The 16,528-nt window shown below is 67.7% G+C and overlaps 7 non-coding genes across 7 annotated transcripts; all 7 read right to left on the reverse strand.

Annotated features, from left to right (window-relative positions):
* Window positions 1–1,058: 1,058 nt before the first annotated feature.
* LOC141412926 (5S ribosomal RNA) lies at window positions 1,059–1,177 on the reverse strand. The gene has a single exon (XR_012437768.1). It is a non-coding gene; the product is annotated as a 5S ribosomal RNA (ribosomal RNA).
* Window positions 1,178–3,339: 2,162 nt separating this feature from the next.
* Window positions 3,340–3,458, reverse strand: LOC141413436 (5S ribosomal RNA). The gene has a single exon (XR_012438228.1). It is a non-coding gene; the product is annotated as a 5S ribosomal RNA (ribosomal RNA).
* Window positions 3,459–5,601: 2,143 nt separating this feature from the next.
* On the reverse strand, window positions 5,602–5,720 carry LOC141412927 (5S ribosomal RNA). The gene has a single exon (XR_012437769.1). It is a non-coding gene; the product is annotated as a 5S ribosomal RNA (ribosomal RNA).
* A 2,162-nt stretch (window positions 5,721–7,882) lies between these two features.
* LOC141413437 (5S ribosomal RNA) lies at window positions 7,883–8,001 on the reverse strand. The gene has a single exon (XR_012438229.1). It is a non-coding gene; the product is annotated as a 5S ribosomal RNA (ribosomal RNA).
* A 2,167-nt stretch (window positions 8,002–10,168) lies between these two features.
* On the reverse strand, window positions 10,169–10,287 carry LOC141413438 (5S ribosomal RNA). Its single transcript, XR_012438230.1, has one exon. It is a non-coding gene; the product is annotated as a 5S ribosomal RNA (ribosomal RNA).
* Window positions 10,288–12,449: 2,162 nt separating this feature from the next.
* LOC141413439 (5S ribosomal RNA) lies at window positions 12,450–12,568 on the reverse strand. The gene has a single exon (XR_012438231.1). It is a non-coding gene; the product is annotated as a 5S ribosomal RNA (ribosomal RNA).
* A 2,167-nt stretch (window positions 12,569–14,735) lies between these two features.
* LOC141413440 (5S ribosomal RNA) lies at window positions 14,736–14,854 on the reverse strand. The gene has a single exon (XR_012438232.1). It is a non-coding gene; the product is annotated as a 5S ribosomal RNA (ribosomal RNA).
* Window positions 14,855–16,528: the final 1,674 nt, after the last annotated feature.

Genomic DNA, 16,528 nt, shown 5'->3' on the forward strand with positions numbered 1-16,528 from the left:
CTTCGGCTGCTCGTGTGTGGGGTGGGGGAGAGGAGGGTGCGTCCCCGTGCGTGCGTGCGTGGTCTGGGTGTCTCTGCGTGGTGTGTGTGTGTGTGTGTGTGTGTGTTAGATGCCGTGCCTGGTGTAGGTGGGGAAGAGCAAGCCCTCACGCACAGAGCCCCATCACACACTGGGGCCGGGCCGAGGGGGTCAATCTGCTCGGCCTGATTGCGTTGGGCATACATTGCAGAAGGTGGGTTTTCCAAGGCGGAGCAGAGGGTCCCGGCACCTGAGGTTGTCCACGGGGAGAATGTCTGTTCCACGGGGGCAAGCGGTCCCTTCCGTCGTGCCCAAGCCCATGTGACCCCGAAGGCCAGGTGGCCCCGGTCCTTGAGCTGACTGAGGAGTGCTTTGAGACCCGGAGGGTGGCACAGGCGACTGGGCGCCAGCGGCGGCCCTCCCTCCCTTTGAGCGGGACGGGGAGCTGCCGCTGGCATCCGGAGCTCTGGCGGCCTGCGCCCTCTGTCCCTGTGACCGCAGGCTCTGCCGTGGGAGGCGGGATCCCACGTAGAGGTCGCGCGCTGGCTGCCCTGTCTTGGGTTGAGCGACGGAGGGCGACGTGGAGCAGCACCCGACTGAGGCTCCCTGCTTCTCTGTCCCCTGGCGTCTTGCCCTGGACCCAGTGCACCACCTTGTGGCGAGCCCAGGTGTGGCGCGTCCCGCTGTGGGGCCCGCTGGGGTGCAGGACCCACTTTCTCATGGCTTCCGCACGTCCCTCCCCGCCCGCCTGGAGGGCAGTTGGGGAGCGGTCCCCAACGTGGCCTGGGACCAACCTCGCTGGTGACCCGTGTCGCGGGCGCGCGCCCCAGGAGAGTGTGGGGAGGGGAGAGGATTCGGGGACGTAGCTGTGAGGATTCGGTGTGCGTGGGTCTGGCGGGTGGCCCGGACGGGGTCGGGGTCGTGGTCACGGTGGGTCGTTGTGGTGGTGGTGGTGGTGGTGCTGGGGGTGGTGGTGGTGGGGGGGGGGTGGTGGCGAAGTCCCCGAAGACAAAAGGAGCAGCGAGGGAGGGAGGAGCAAAAGCCTACAGCACCCGGTATTCCCAGGCGGTCTCCCATCCAAGTACTAACCAGGTCCGACCCTGCTTAGCTTCCGACATCAGACGAGATCGGGCGCGTTCAGGGTGGTATGGCCGTAGACGCTAGCCGCCGCCTCCGGGAGCCCCAAGAGCCTGCCGAGGGCCCCGGCGTGCGTCTCCACGCTGCTCTCCTGGCACGGCTGGGAGTCCGGGTGGGGGCTGGCAGCCCGGGGCCAGCGGCCAGAGGCCCCGCGCGCCTGCTCGGGCAGCCGGTCTCGCCCAGGTGGCCGCTGGGTGGCTTTCTTCCCGAGGTGTCCTGCTGCCAGGACGAGGGTCAAGTTTTCTCGGGGGAAAATTTCTCAGTGCTCTCGGGCGCTTGTTCTTCTGGGAATGTCCACTGCTGTGGCCAAGGCGGGGGACGCACAGCTCGGGCCAGGGCAAGCAGCCGCCCTCCTCCGTCGCCTCCTGGAGCCGTATCCTTGGGTGGGTGCGTGGCTCCCAGCGGAGGTCTCGGGGACCCTTCCGGTCCTCTTCGTCCGGAAAGCGCCACTGCCCCTCCAGCCCATCAGGAAAACGGCAGCCGCGCCCTTCGCCGACCCGCTCCGCCCTCCTCCACACTCAGGGCCTGGGGCTGCGGGGCTGAATCGTGAGGCTTTCCAGCCCAGGACTTCACCTCTGGCCCCTTTCACACCCGGGATCTTGGGAAGAAGAAACAAAACCAAACACAGCCAAAGCCATCTCCTCCGACCCGGGGCCCCTCCACATCCCTTCCGATCCCGGGTTCCTGCCGGCCTCCCGGGGCGTTTCTCCCAGGCAGGCCTTCGCGGCCACTACACGGGGCTGAGCACTCGAGTCCTCGGGCGTCACGGGGCCCGCGGCCACGCCAAGCACGCACGACTCCCGGGTCTCGTCTGCTCCTGGGTGCCCTGGGCCTCTTCCCTGTGCCGCTGCTGGGTCTTGTGCCCCTGCTTGGCCTCCTTCAGACCCGGCCCCGTGCTACGCGGCCACGTGCTACAGGATCGTGCCAGCAGAACTGGCCCTGGCTGAGCCCCGTACCCACCCTCCTGCCATCCCTGGCCCTGCTAGCAAATGGCAGAGATCCTCTGGCCTCCGAGCCCAGACAAAAATCCTGATGCAGTTGGCCGAGGGGCCGCAAACCAAGGCTTCGCTTGTTCCCGCTCAGGCCCCAGCCATACCCTCTTGTCCTTCGGCTGCTCGTGTGTGGGGTGGGGGAGAGGAGGGTGCGTCCCCGTGCGTGCGTGCGTGGTCTGGGTGTCTCTGCGTGTGTGTGTGTGTGTGTGTGTGTGTGTGTGTGTGTGTGTGTGTGTTAGATGCCGTGCCTGGTGTAGGTGGGGAAGAGCAAGCCCTCACGCACAGAGCCCCATCACACACTGGGGCCGGGCCGAGGGGGTCAATCTGCTCGGCCTGATTGCGTTGGGCATACATTGCAGAAGGTGGGTTTTCCAAGGCGGAGCAGAGGGTCCCGGCACCTGAGGTTGTCCACGGGGAGAATGTCTGTTCCACGGGGGCAAGCGGTCCCTTCCGTCGTGCCCAAGCCCATGTGACCCCGAAGGCCAGGTGGCCCCGGTCCTTGAGCTGACTGAGGAGTGCTTTGAGACCCGGAGGGTGGCACAGGCGACTGGGCGCCAGCGGCGGCCCTCCCTCCCTTTGAGCGGGACGGGGAGCTGCCGCTGGCATCCGGAGCTCTGGCGGCCTGCGCCCTCTGTCCCTGTGACCGCAGGCTCTGCCGTGGGAGGCGGGATCCCACGTAGAGGTCGCGCGCTGGCTGCCCTGTCTTGGGTTGAGCGACGGAGCGCGACGTGGAGCAGCACCCGACTGAGGCTCCCTGCTTCTCTGTCCCCTGGCGTCTTGCCCTGGACCCAGTGCACCACCTTGTGGCGAGCCCAGGTGTGGCGCGTCCCGCTGTGGGGCCCGCTGGGGTGCAGGACCCACTTTCTCATGGCTTCCGCACGTCCCTCCCCGCCCGCCTGGAGGGCAGTTGGGGAGCGGTCCCCAACGTGGCCTGGGACCAACCTCGCTGGTGACCCGTGTCGCGGGCGCGCGCCCCAGGAGAGTGTGGGGAGGGGAGAGGATTCGGGGACGTAGCTGTGAGGATTCGGTGTGCGTGGGTCTGGCGGGTGGCCCGGACGGGGTCGGGGTCGTGGTCACGGTGGGTCGTTGTGGTGGTGGTGGTGGTGGTGGTGCTGGGGGTGGTGGTGGTGGTGGGGGGGGTGGTGGCGAAGTCCCCGAAGACAAAAGGAGCAGCGAGGGAGGGAGGAGCAAAAGCCTACAGCACCCGGTATTCCCAGGCGGTCTCCCATCCAAGTACTAACCAGGCCCGACCCTGCTTAGCTTCCGAGATCAGACGAGATCGGGCGCGTTCAGGGTGGTATGGCCGTAGACGCTAGCCGCCGCCTCCGGGAGCCCCAAGAGCCTGCCGAGGGCCCCGGCGTGCGTCTCCACGCTGCTCTCCTGGCACGGCTGGGAGTCCGGGTGGGGGCTGGCAGCCCGGGGCCAGCGGCCAGAGGCCCCGCGCGCCTGCTCGGGCAGCCGGTCTCGCCCAGGTGGCCGCTGGGTGGCTTTCTTCCCGAGGTGTCCTGCTGCCAGGACGAGGGTCAAGTTTTCTCGGGGGAAAATTTCTCAGTGCTCTCGGGCGCTTGTTCTTCTGGGAATGTCCACTGCTGTGGCCAAGGCGGGGGACGCACAGCTCGGGCCAGGGCAAGCAGCCGCCCTCCTCCGTCGCCTCCTGGAGCCGTATCCTTGGGTGGGTGCGTGGCTCCCAGCGGAGGTCTCGGGGACCCTTCCGGTCCTCTTCGTCCGGAAAGCGCCACTGCCCCTCCAGCCCATCAGGAAAACGGCAGCCGCGCCCTTCGCCGACCCGCTCCGCCCTCCTCCACACTCAGGGCCTGGGGCTGCGGGGCTGAATCGTGAGGCTTTCCAGCCCAGGACTTCACCTCTGGCCCCTTTCACACCCGGGATCTTGGGAAGAAGAAACAAAACCAAACACAGCCAAAGCCATCTCCTCCGACCCGGGGCCCCTCCACATCCCTTCCGATCCCGGGTTCCTGCCGGCCTCCCGGGGCGTTTCTCCCAGGCAGGCCTTCGCGGCCACTACACGGGGCTGAGCACTCGAGTCCTCGGGCGTCACGGGGCCCGCGGCCACGCCAAGCACGCACGACTCCCGGGTCTCGTCTGCTCCTGGGTGCCCTGGGCCTCTTCCCTGTGCCGCTGCTGGGTCTTGTGCCCCTGCTTGGCCTCCTTCAGACCCGGCCCCGTGCTACGCGGCCACGTGCTACAGGATCGTGCCAGCAGAACTGGCCCTGGCTGAGCCCCGTACCCACCCTCCTGCCATCCCTGGCCCTGCTAGCAAATGGCAGAGATCCTCTGGCCTCCGAGCCCAGACAAAAATCCTGATGCAGTTGGCCGAGGGGCCGCAAACCAAGGCTTCGCTTGTTCCCGCTCAGGCCCCAGCCATACCCTCTTGTCCTTCGGCTGCTCGTGTGTGGGGTGGGGGAGAGGAGGGTGCGTCCCCGTGCGTGCGTGCGTGGTCTGGGTGTCTCTGCGTGGTGTGTGTGTGTGTGTGTGTGTGTGTGTTAGATGCCGTGCCTGGTGTAGGTGGGGAAGAGCAAGCCCTCACGCACAGAGCCCCATCACACACTGGGGCCGGGCCGAGGGGGTCAATCTGCTCGGCCTGATTGCGTTGGGCATACATTGCAGAAGGTGGGTTTTCCAAGGCGGAGCAGAGGGTCCCGGCACCTGAGGTTGTCCACGGGGAGAATGTCTGTTCCACGGGGGCAAGCGGTCCCTTCCGTCGTGCCCAAGCCCATGTGACCCCGAAGGCCAGGTGGCCCCGGTCCTTGAGCTGACTGAGGAGTGCTTTGAGACCCGGAGGGTGGCACAGGCGACTGGGCGCCAGCGGCGGCCCTCCCTCCCTTTGAGCGGGACGGGGAGCTGCCGCTGGCATCCGGAGCTCTGGCGGCCTGCGCCCTCTGTCCCTGTGACCGCAGGCTCTGCCGTGGGAGGCGGGATCCCACGTAGAGGTCGCGCGCTGGCTGCCCTGTCTTGGGTTGAGCGACGGAGGGCGACGTGGAGCAGCACCCGACTGAGGCTCCCTGCTTCTCTGTCCCCTGGCGTCTTGCCCTGGACCCAGTGCACCACCTTGTGGCGAGCCCAGGTGTGGCGCGTCCCGCTGTGGGGCCCGCTGGGGTGCAGGACCCACTTTCTCATGGCTTCCGCACGTCCCTCCCCGCCCGCCTGGAGGGCAGTTGGGGAGCGGTCCCCAACGTGGCCTGGGACCAACCTCGCTGGTGACCCGTGTCGCGGGCGCGCGCCCCAGGAGAGTGTGGGGAGGGGAGAGGATTCGGGGACGTAGCTGTGAGGATTCGGTGTGCGTGGGTCTGGCGGGTGGCCCGGACGGGGTCGGGGTCGTGGTCACGGTGGGTCGTTGTGGTGGTGGTGGTGGTGGTGCTGGGGGTGGTGGTGGTGGGGGGGGGGTGGTGGCGAAGTCCCCGAAGACAAAAGGAGCAGCGAGGGAGGGAGGAGCAAAAGCCTACAGCACCCGGTATTCCCAGGCGGTCTCCCATCCAAGTACTAACCAGGTCCGACCCTGCTTAGCTTCCGACATCAGACGAGATCGGGCGCGTTCAGGGTGGTATGGCCGTAGACGCTAGCCGCCGCCTCCGGGAGCCCCAAGAGCCTGCCGAGGGCCCCGGCGTGCGTCTCCACGCTGCTCTCCTGGCACGGCTGGGAGTCCGGGTGGGGGCTGGCAGCCCGGGGCCAGCGGCCAGAGGCCCCGCGCGCCTGCTCGGGCAGCCGGTCTCGCCCAGGTGGCCGCTGGGTGGCTTTCTTCCCGAGGTGTCCTGCTGCCAGGACGAGGGTCAAGTTTTCTCGGGGGAAAATTTCTCAGTGCTCTCGGGCGCTTGTTCTTCTGGGAATGTCCACTGCTGTGGCCAAGGCGGGGGACGCACAGCTCGGGCCAGGGCAAGCAGCCGCCCTCCTCCGTCGCCTCCTGGAGCCGTATCCTTGGGTGGGTGCGTGGCTCCCAGCGGAGGTCTCGGGGACCCTTCCGGTCCTCTTCGTCCGGAAAGCGCCACTGCCCCTCCAGCCCATCAGGAAAACGGCAGCCGCGCCCTTCGCCGACCCGCTCCGCCCTCCTCCACACTCAGGGCCTGGGGCTGCGGGGCTGAATCGTGAGGCTTTCCAGCCCAGGACTTCACCTCTGGCCCCTTTCACACCCGGGATCTTGGGAAGAAGAAACAAAACCAAACACAGCCAAAGCCATCTCCTCCGACCCGGGGCCCCTCCACATCCCTTCCGATCCCGGGTTCCTGCCGGCCTCCCGGGGCGTTTCTCCCAGGCAGGCCTTCGCGGCCACTACACGGGGCTGAGCACTCGAGTCCTCGGGCGTCACGGGGCCCGCGGCCACGCCAAGCACGCACGACTCCCGGGTCTCGTCTGCTCCTGGGTGCCCTGGGCCTCTTCCCTGTGCCGCTGCTGGGTCTTGTGCCCCTGCTTGGCCTCCTTCAGACCCGGCCCCGTGCTACGCGGCCACGTGCTACAGGATCGTGCCAGCAGAACTGGCCCTGGCTGAGCCCCGTACCCACCCTCCTGCCATCCCTGGCCCTGCTAGCAAATGGCAGAGATCCTCTGGCCTCCGAGCCCAGACAAAAATCCTGATGCAGTTGGCTGAGGGGCCGCAAACCAAGGCTTCGCTTGTTCCCGCTCAGGCCCCAGCCATACCCTCTTGTCCTTCGGCTGCTCGTGTGTGGGGTGGGGGAGAGGAGGGTGCGTCCCCGTGCGTGCGTGCGTGGTCTGGGTGTCTCTGCGTGGTGTGTGCGTGTGTGTGTGTGTGTGTGTGTGTGTGTGTGTGTGTGTTAGATGCCGTGCCTGGTGTAGGTGGGGAAGAGCAAGCCCTCACGCACAGAGCCCCATCACACACTGGGGCCGGGCCGAGGGGGTCAATCTGCTCGGCCTGATTGCGTTGGGCATACATTGCAGAAGGTGGGTTTTCCAAGGCGGAGCAGAGGGTCCCGGCACCTGAGGTTGTCCACGGGGAGAATGTCTGTTCCACGGGGGCAAGCGGTCCCTTCCGTCGTGCCCAAGCCCATGTGACCCCGAAGGCCAGGTGGCCCCGGTCCTTGAGCTGACTGAGGAGTGCTTTGAGACCCGGAGGGTGGCACAGGCGACTGGGCGCCAGCGGCGGCCCTCCCTCCCTTTGAGCGGGACGGGGAGCTGCCGCTGGCATCCGGAGCTCTGGCGGCCTGCGCCCTCTGTCCCTGTGACCGCAGGCTCTGCCGTGGGAGGCGGGATCCCACGTAGAGGTCGCGCGCTGGCTGCCCTGTCTTGGGTTGAGCGACGGAGGGCGACGTGGAGCAGCACCCGACTGAGGCTCCCTGCTTCTCTGTCCCCTGGCGTCTTGTCCTGGACCCAGTGCACCACCTTGTGGCGAGCCCAGGTGTGGCGCGTCCCGCTGTGGGGCCCGCTGGGGTGCAGGACCCACTTTCTCATGGCTTCCGCACGTCCCTCCCCGCCCGCCTGGAGGGCAGTTGGGGAGCGGTCCCCAACGTGGCCTGGGACCAACCTCGCTGGTGACCCGTGTCGCGGGCGCGCGCCCCAGGAGAGTGTGGGGAGGGGAGAGGATTCGGGGACGTAGCTGTGAGGATTCGGTGTGCGTGGGTCTGGCGGGTGGCCCGGACGGGGTCGGGGTCGTGGTCACGGTGGGTCGTTGTGGTGGTGGTGGTGGTGGTGCTGGGGGTGGTGGTGGTGGGGGGGGGGGTGGTGGCGAAGTCCCCGAAGACAAAAGGAGCAGCGAGGGAGGGAGGAGCAAAAGCCTACAGCACCCGGTATTCCCAGGCGGTCTCCCATCCAAGTACTAACCAGGCCCGACCCTGCTTAGCTTCCGAGATCAGACGAGATCGGGCGCGTTCAGGGTGGTATGGCCGTAGACGCTAGCCGCCGCCTCCGGGAGCCCCAAGAGCCTGCCGAGGGCCCCGGCGTGCGTCTCCACGCTGCTCTCCTGGCACGGCTGGGAGTCCGGGTGGGGGCTGGCAGCCCGGGGCCAGCGGCCAGAGGCCCCGCGCGCCTGCTCGGGCAGCCGGTCTCGCCCAGGTGGCCGCTGGGTGGCTTTCTTCCCGAGGTGTCCTGCTGCCAGGACGAGGGTCAAGTTTTCTCGGGGGAAAATTTCTCAGTGCTCTCGGGCGCTTGTTCTTCTGGGAATGTCCACTGCTGTGGCCAAGGCGGGGGACGCACAGCTCGGGCCAGGGCAAGCAGCCGCCCTCCTCCGTCGCCTCCTGGAGCCGTATCCTTGGGTGGGTGCGTGGCTCCCAGCGGAGGTCTCGGGGACCCTTCCGGTCCTCTTCGTCCGGAAAGCGACACTGCCCCTCCAGCCCATCAGGAAAACGGCAGCCGCGCCCTTCGCCGACCCGCTCCGCCCTCCTCCACACTCAGGGCCTGGGGCTGCGGGGCTGAATCGTGAGGCTTTCCAGCCCAGGACTTCACCTCTGGCCCCTTTCACACCCGGGATCTTGGGAAGAAGAAACAAAACCAAACACAGCCAAAGCCATCTCCTCCGACCCGGGGCCCCTCCACATCCCTTCCGATCCCGGGTTCCTGCCGGCCTCCCGGGGCGTTTCTCCCAGGCAGGCCTTCGCGGCCACTACACGGGGCTGAGCACTCGAGTCCTCGGGCGTCACGGGGCCCGCGGCCACGCCAAGCACGCACGACTCCCGGGTCTCGTCTGCTCCTGGGTGCCCTGGGCCTCTTCCCTGTGCCGCTGCTGGGTCTTGTGCCCCTGCTTGGCCTCCTTCAGACCCGGCCCCGTGCTACGCGGCCACGTGCTACAGGATCGTGCCAGCAGAACTGGCCCTGGCTGAGCCCCGTACCCACCCTCCTGCCATCCCTGGCCCTGCTAGCAAATGGCAGAGATCCTCTGGCCTCCGAGCCCAGACAAAAATCCTGATGCAGTTGGCCGAGGGGCCGCAAACCAAGGCTTCGCTTGTTCCCGCTCAGGCCCCAGCCATACCCTCTTGTCCTTCGGCTGCTCGTGTGTGGGGTGGGGGAGAGGAGGGTGCGTCCCCGTGCGTGCGTGCGTGGTCTGGGTGTCTCTGCGTGGTGTGTGTGTGTGTGTGTGTGTGTGTGTGTGTGTGTGTGTGTGTGTGTTAGATGCCGTGCCTGGTGTAGGTGGGGAAGAGCAAGCCCTCACGCACAGAGCCCCATCACACACTGGGGCCGGGCCGAGGGGGTCAATCTGCTCGGCCTGATTGCGTTGGGCATACATTGCAGAAGGTGGGTTTTCCAAGGCGGAGCAGAGGGTCCCGGCACCTGAGGTTGTCCACGGGGAGAATGTCTGTTCCACGGGGGCAAGCGGTCCCTTCCGTCGTGCCCAAGCCCATGTGACCCCGAAGGCCAGGTGGCCCCGGTCCTTGAGCTGACTGAGGAGTGCTTTGAGACCCGGAGGGTGGCACAGGCGACTGGGCGCCAGCGGCGGCCCTCCCTCCCTTTGAGCGGGACGGGGAGCTGCCGCTGGCATCCGGAGCTCTGGCGGCCTGCGCCCTCTGTCCCTGTGACCGCAGGCTCTGCCGTGGGAGGCGGGATCCCACGTAGAGGTCGCGCGCTGGCTGCCCTGTCTTGGGTTGAGCGACGGAGCGCGACGTGGAGCAGCACCCGACTGAGGCTCCCTGCTTCTCTGTCCCCTGGCGTCTTGCCCTGGACCCAGTGCACCACCTTGTGGCGAGCCCAGGTGTGGCGCGTCCCGCTGTGGGGCCCGCTGGGGTGCAGGACCCACTTTCTCATGGCTTCCGCACGTCCCTCCCCGCCCGCCTGGAGGGCAGTTGGGGAGCGGTCCCCAACGTGGCCTGGGACCAACCTCGCTGGTGACCCGTGTCGCGGGCGCGCGCCCCAGGAGAGTGTGGGGAGGGGAGAGGATTCGGGGACGTAGCTGTGAGGATTCGGTGTGCGTGGGTCTGGCGGGTGGCCCGGACGGGGTCGGGGTCGTGGTCACGGTGGGTCGTTGTGGTGGTGGTGGTGGTGGTGGTGCTGGGGGTGGTGGTGGTGGTGGGGGGGGTGGTGGCGAAGTCCCCGAAGACAAAAGGAGCAGCGAGGGAGGGAGGAGCAAAAGCCTACAGCACCCGGTATTCCCAGGCGGTCTCCCATCCAAGTACTAACCAGGCCCGACCCTGCTTAGCTTCCGAGATCAGACGAGATCGGGCGCGTTCAGGGTGGTATGGCCGTAGACGCTAGCCGCCGCCTCCGGGAGCCCCAAGAGCCTGCCGAGGGCCCCGGCGTGCGTCTCCACGCTGCTCTCCTGGCACGGCTGGGAGTCCGGGTGGGGGCTGGCAGCCCGGGGCCAGCGGCCAGAGGCCCCGCGCGCCTGCTCGGGCAGCCGGTCTCGCCCAGGTGGCCGCTGGGTGGCTTTCTTCCCGAGGTGTCCTGCTGCCAGGACGAGGGTCAAGTTTTCTCGGGGGAAAATTTCTCAGTGCTCTCGGGCGCTTGTTCTTCTGGGAATGTCCACTGCTGTGGCCAAGGCGGGGGACGCACAGCTCGGGCCAGGGCAAGCAGCCGCCCTCCTCCGTCGCCTCCTGGAGCCGTATCCTTGGGTGGGTGCGTGGCTCCCAGCGGAGGTCTCGGGGACCCTTCCGGTCCTCTTCGTCCGGAAAGCGCCACTGCCCCTCCAGCCCATCAGGAAAACGGCAGCCGCGCCCTTCGCCGACCCGCTCCGCCCTCCTCCACACTCAGGGCCTGGGGCTGCGGGGCTGAATCGTGAGGCTTTCCAGCCCAGGACTTCACCTCTGGCCCCTTTCACACCCGGGATCTTGGGAAGAAGAAACAAAACCAAACACAGCCAAAGCCATCTCCTCCGACCCGGGGCCCCTCCACATCCCTTCCGATCCCGGGTTCCTGCCGGCCTCCCGGGGCGTTTCTCCCAGGCAGGCCTTCGCGGCCACTACACGGGGCTGAGCACTCGAGTCCTCGGGCGTCACGGGGCCCGCGGCCACGCCAAGCACGCACGACTCCCGGGTCTCGTCTGCTCCTGGGTGCCCTGGGCCTCTTCCCTGTGCCGCTGCTGGGTCTTGTGCCCCTGCTTGGCCTCCTTCAGACCCGGCCCCGTGCTACGCGGCCACGTGCTACAGGATCGTGCCAGCAGAACTGGCCCTGGCTGAGCCCCGTACCCACCCTCCTGCCATCCCTGGCCCTGCTAGCAAATGGCAGAGATCCTCTGGCCTCCGAGCCCAGACAAAAATCCTGATGCAGTTGGCTGAGGGGCCGCAAACCAAGGCTTCGCTTGTTCCCGCTCAGGCCCCAGCCATACCCTCTTGTCCTTCGGCTGCTCGTGTGTGGGGTGGGGGAGAGGAGGGTGCGTCCCCGTGCGTGCGTGCGTGGTCTGGGTGTCTCTGCGTGGTGTGTGCGTGTGTGTGTGTGTGTGTGTGTGTGTGTGTGTGTGTGTTAGATGCCGTGCCTGGTGTAGGTGGGGAAGAGCAAGCCCTCACGCACAGAGCCCCATCACACACTGGGGCCGGGCCGAGGGGGTCAATCTGCTCGGCCTGATTGCGTTGGGCATACATTGCAGAAGGTGGGTTTTCCAAGGCGGAGCAGAGGGTCCCGGCACCTGAGGTTGTCCACGGGGAGAATGTCTGTTCCACGGGGGCAAGCGGTCCCTTCCGTCGTGCCCAAGCCCATGTGACCCCGAAGGCCAGGTGGCCCCGGTCCTTGAGCTGACTGAGGAGTGCTTTGAGACCCGGAGGGTGGCACAGGCGACTGGGCGCCAGCGGCGGCCCTCCCTCCCTTTGAGCGGGACGGGGAGCTGCCGCTGGCATCCGGAGCTCTGGCGGCCTGCGCCCTCTGTCCCTGTGACCGCAGGCTCTGCCGTGGGAGGCGGGATCCCACGTAGAGGTCGCGCGCTGGCTGCCCTGTCTTGGGTTGAGCGACGGAGGGCGACGTGGAGCAGCACCCGACTGAGGCTCCCTGCTTCTCTGTCCCCTGGCGTCTTGTCCTGGACCCAGTGCACCACCTTGTGGCGAGCCCAGGTGTGGCGCGTCCCGCTGTGGGGCCCGCTGGGGTGCAGGACCCACTTTCTCATGGCTTCCGCACGTCCCTCCCCGCCCGCCTGGAGGGCAGTTGGGGAGCGGTCCCCAACGTGGCCTGGGACCAACCTCGCTGGTGACCCGTGTCGCGGGCGCGCGCCCCAGGAGAGTGTGGGGAGGGGAGAGGATTCGGGGACGTAGCTGTGAGGATTCGGTGTGCGTGGGTCTGGCGGGTGGCCCGGACGGGGTCGGGGTCGTGGTCACGGTGGGTCGTTGTGGTGGTGGTGGTGGTGGTGCTGGGGGTGGTGGTGGTGGGGGGGGGGGTGGTGGCGAAGTCCCCGAAGACAAAAGGAGCAGCGAGGGAGGGAGGAGCAAAAGCCTACAGCACCCGGTATTCCCAGGCGGTCTCCCATCCAAGTACTAACCAGGCCCGACCCTGCTTAGCTTCCGAGATCAGACGAGATCGGGCGCGTTCAGGGTGGTATGGCCGTAGACGCTAGCCGCCGCCTCCGGGAGCCCCAAGAGCCTGCCGAGGGCCCCGGCGTGCGTCTCCACGCTGCTCTCCTGGCACGGCTGGGAGTCCGGGTGGGGGCTGGCAGCCCGGGGCCAGCGGCCAGAGGCCCCGCGCGCCTGCTCGGGCAGCCGGTCTCGCCCAGGTGGCCGCTGGGTGGCTTTCTTCCCGAGGTGTCCTGCTGCCAGGACGAGGGTCAAGTTTTCTCGGGGGAAAATTTCTCAGTGCTCTCGGGCGCTTGTTCTTCTGGGAATGTCCACTGCTGTGGCCAAGGCGGGGGACGCACAGCTCGGGCCAGGGCAAGCAGCCGCCCTCCTCCGTCGCCTCCTGGAGCCGTATCCTTGGGTGGGTGCGTGGCTCCCAGCGGAGGTCTCGGGGACCCTTCCGGTCCTCTTCGTCCGGAAAGCGCCACTGCCCCTCCAGCCCATCAGGAAAACGGCAGCCGCGCCCTTCGCCGACCCGCTCCGCCCTCCTCCACACTCAGGGCCTGGGGCTGCGGGGCTGAATCGTGAGGCTTTCCAGCCCAGGACTTCACCTCTGGCCCCTTTCACACCCGGGATCTTGGGAAGAAGAAACAAAACCAAACACAGCCAAAGCCATCTCCTCCGACCCGGGGCCCCTCCACATCCCTTCCGATCCCGGGTTCCTGCCGGCCTCCCGGGGCGTTTCTCCCAGGCAGGCCTTCGCGGCCACTACACGGGGCTGAGCACTCGAGTCCTCGGGCGTCACGGGGCCCGCGGCCACGCCAAGCACGCACGACTCCCGGGTCTCGTCTGCTCCTGGGTGCCCTGGGCCTCTTCCCTGTGCCGCTGCTGGGTCTTGTGCCCCTGCTTGGCCTCCTTCAGACCCGGCCCCGTGCTACGCGGCCACGTGCTACAGGATCGTGCCAGCAGAACTGGCCCTGGCTGAGCCCCGTACCCACCCTCCTGCCATCCCTGGCCCTGCTAGCAAATGGCAGAGATCCTCTGGCCTCCGAGCCCAGACAAAAATCCTGATGCAGTTGGCCGAGGGGCCGCAAACCAAGGCTTCGCTTGTTCCCGCTCAGGCCCCAGCCATACCCTCTTGTCCTTCGGCTGCTCGTGTGTGGGGTGGGGGAGAGGAGGGTGCGTCCCCGTGCGTGCGTGCGTGGTCTGGGTGTCTCTGCGTGGTGTGTGTGTGTGTGTGTGTGTGTGTGTGTGTGTGTGTGTGTGTGTGTTAGATGCCGTGCCTGGTGTAGGTGGGGAAGAGCAAGCCCTCACGCACAGAGCCCCATCACACACTGGGGCCGGGCCGAGGGGGTCAATCTGCTCGGCCTGATTGCGTTGGGCATACATTGCAGAAGGTGGGTTTTCCAAGGCGGAGCAGAGGGTCCCGGCACCTGAGGTTGTCCACGGGGAGAATGTCTGTTCCACGGGGGCAAGCGGTCCCTTCCGTCGTGCCCAAGCCCATGTGACCCCGAAGGCCAGGTGGCCCCGGTCCTTGAGCTGACTGAGGAGTGCTTTGAGACCCGGAGGGTGGCACAGGCGACTGGGCGCCAGCGGCGGCCCTCCCTCCCTTTGAGCGGGACGGGGAGCTGCCGCTGGCATCCGGAGCTCTGGCGGCCTGCGCCCTCTGTCCCTGTGACCGCAGGCTCTGCCGTGGGAGGCGGGATCCCACGTAGAGGTCGCGCGCTGGCTGCCCTGTCTTGGGTTGAGCGACGGAGCGCGACGTGGAGCAGCACCCGACTGAGGCTCCCTGCTTCTCTGTCCCCTGGCGTCTTGCCCTGGACCCAGTGCACCACCTTGTGGCGAGCCCAGGTGTGGCGCGTCCCGCTGTGGGGCCCGCTGGGGTGCAGGACCCACTTTCTCATGGCTTCCGCACGTCCCTCCCCGCCCGCCTGGAGGGCAGTTGGGGAGCGGTCCCCAACGTGGCCTGGGACCAACCTCGCTGGTGACCCGTGTCGCGGGCGCGCGCCCCAGGAGAGTGTGGGGAGGGGAGAGGATTCGGGGACGTAGCTGTGAGGATTCGGTGTGCGTGGGTCTGGCGGGTGGCCCGGACGGGGTCGGGGTCGTGGTCACGGTGGGTCGTTGTGGTGGTGGTGGTGGTGGTGGTGCTGGGGGTGGTGGTGGTGGTGGGGGGGGTGGTGGCGAAGTCCCCGAAGACAAAAGGAGCAGCGAGGGAGGGAGGAGCAAAAGCCTACAGCACCCGGTATTCCCAGGCGGTCTCCCATCCAAGTACTAACCAGGCCCGACCCTGCTTAGCTTCCGAGATCAGACGAGATCGGGCGCGTTCAGGGTGGTATGGCCGTAGACGCTAGCCGCCGCCTCCGGGAGCCCCAAGAGCCTGCCGAGGGCCCCGGCGTGCGTCTCCACGCTGCTCTCCTGGCACGGCTGGGAGTCCGGGTGGGGGCTGGCAGCCCGGGGCCAGCGGCCAGAGGCCCCGCGCGCCTGCTCGGGCAGCCGGTCTCGCCCAGGTGGCCGCTGGGTGGCTTTCTTCCCGAGGTGTCCTGCTGCCAGGACGAGGGTCAAGTTTTCTCGGGGGAAAATTTCTCAGTGCTCTCGGGCGCTTGTTCTTCTGGGAATGTCCACTGCTGTGGCCAAGGCGGGGGACGCACAGCTCGGGCCAGGGCAAGCAGCCGCCCTCCTCCGTCGCCTCCTGGAGCCGTATCCTTGGGTGGGTGCGTGGCTCCCAGCGGAGGTCTCGGGGACCCTTCCGGTCCTCTTCGTCCGGAAAGCGCCACTGCCCCTCCAGCCCATCAGGAAAACGGCAGCCGCGCCCTTCGCCGACCCGCTCCGCCCTCCTCCACACTCAGGGCCTGGGGCTGCGGGGCTGAATCGTGAGGCTTTCCAGCCCAGGACTTCACCTCTGGCCCCTTTCACACCCGGGATCTTGGGAAGAAGAAACAAAACCAAACACAGCCAAAGCCATCTCCTCCGACCCGGGGCCCCTCCACATCCCTTCCGATCCCGGGTTCCTGCCGGCCTCCCGGGGCGTTTCTCCCAGGCAGGCCTTCGCGGCCACTACACGGGGCTGAGCACTCGAGTCCTCGGGCGTCACGGGGCCCGCGGCCACGCCAAGCACGCACGACTCCCGGGTCTCGTCTGCTCCTGGGTGCCCTGGGCCTCTTCCCTGTGCCGCTGCTGGGTCTTGTGCCCCTGCTTGGCCTCCTTCAGACCCGGCCCCGTGCTACGCGGCCACGTGCTACAGGATCGTGCCAGCAGAACTGGCCCTGGCTGAGCCCCGTACCCACCCTCCTGCCATCCCTGGCCCTGCTAGCAAATGGCAGAGATCCTCTGGCCTCCGAGCCCAGACAAAAATCCTGATGCAGTTGGCCGAGGGGCCGCAAACCAAGGCTTCGCTTGTTCCCGCTCAGGCCCCAGCCATACCCTCTTGTCCTTCGGCTGCTCGTGTGTGGGGTGGGGGAGAGGAGGGTGCGTCCCCGTGCGTGCGTGCGTGGTCTGGGTGTCTCTGCGTGGTGTGTGTGTGTGTGTGTGTGTGTGTTAGATGCCGTGCCTGGTGTAGGTGGGGAAGAGCAAGCCCTCACGCACAGAGCCCCATCACACACTGGGGCCGGGCCGAGGGGGTCAATCTGCTCGGCCTGATTGCGTTGGGCATACATTGCAGAAGGTGGGTTTTCCAAGGCGGAGCAGAGGGTCCCGGCACCTGAGGTTGTCCACGGGGAGAATGTCTGTTCCACGGGGGCAAGCGGTCCCTTCCGTCGTGCCCAAGCCCATGTGACCCCGAAGGCCAGGTGGCCCCGGTCCTTGAGCTGACTGAGGAGTGCTTTGAGACCCGGAGGGTGGCACAGGCGACTGGGCGCCAGCGGCGGCCCTCCCTCCCTTTGAGCGGGACGGGGAGCTGCCGCTGGCATCCGGAGCTCTGGCGGCCTGCGCCCTCTGTCCCTGTGACCGCAGGCTCTGCCGTGGGAGGCGGGATCCCACGTAGAGGTCGCGCGCTGGCTGCCCTGTCTTGGGTTGAGCGACGGA

The sequence above is a fragment of the Castor canadensis genome, chromosome 10 (assembly GCF_047511655.1).
Source record: "Castor canadensis chromosome 10, mCasCan1.hap1v2, whole genome shotgun sequence".
Classification (NCBI taxonomy): domain Eukaryota; kingdom Metazoa; phylum Chordata; class Mammalia; order Rodentia; family Castoridae; genus Castor; species Castor canadensis.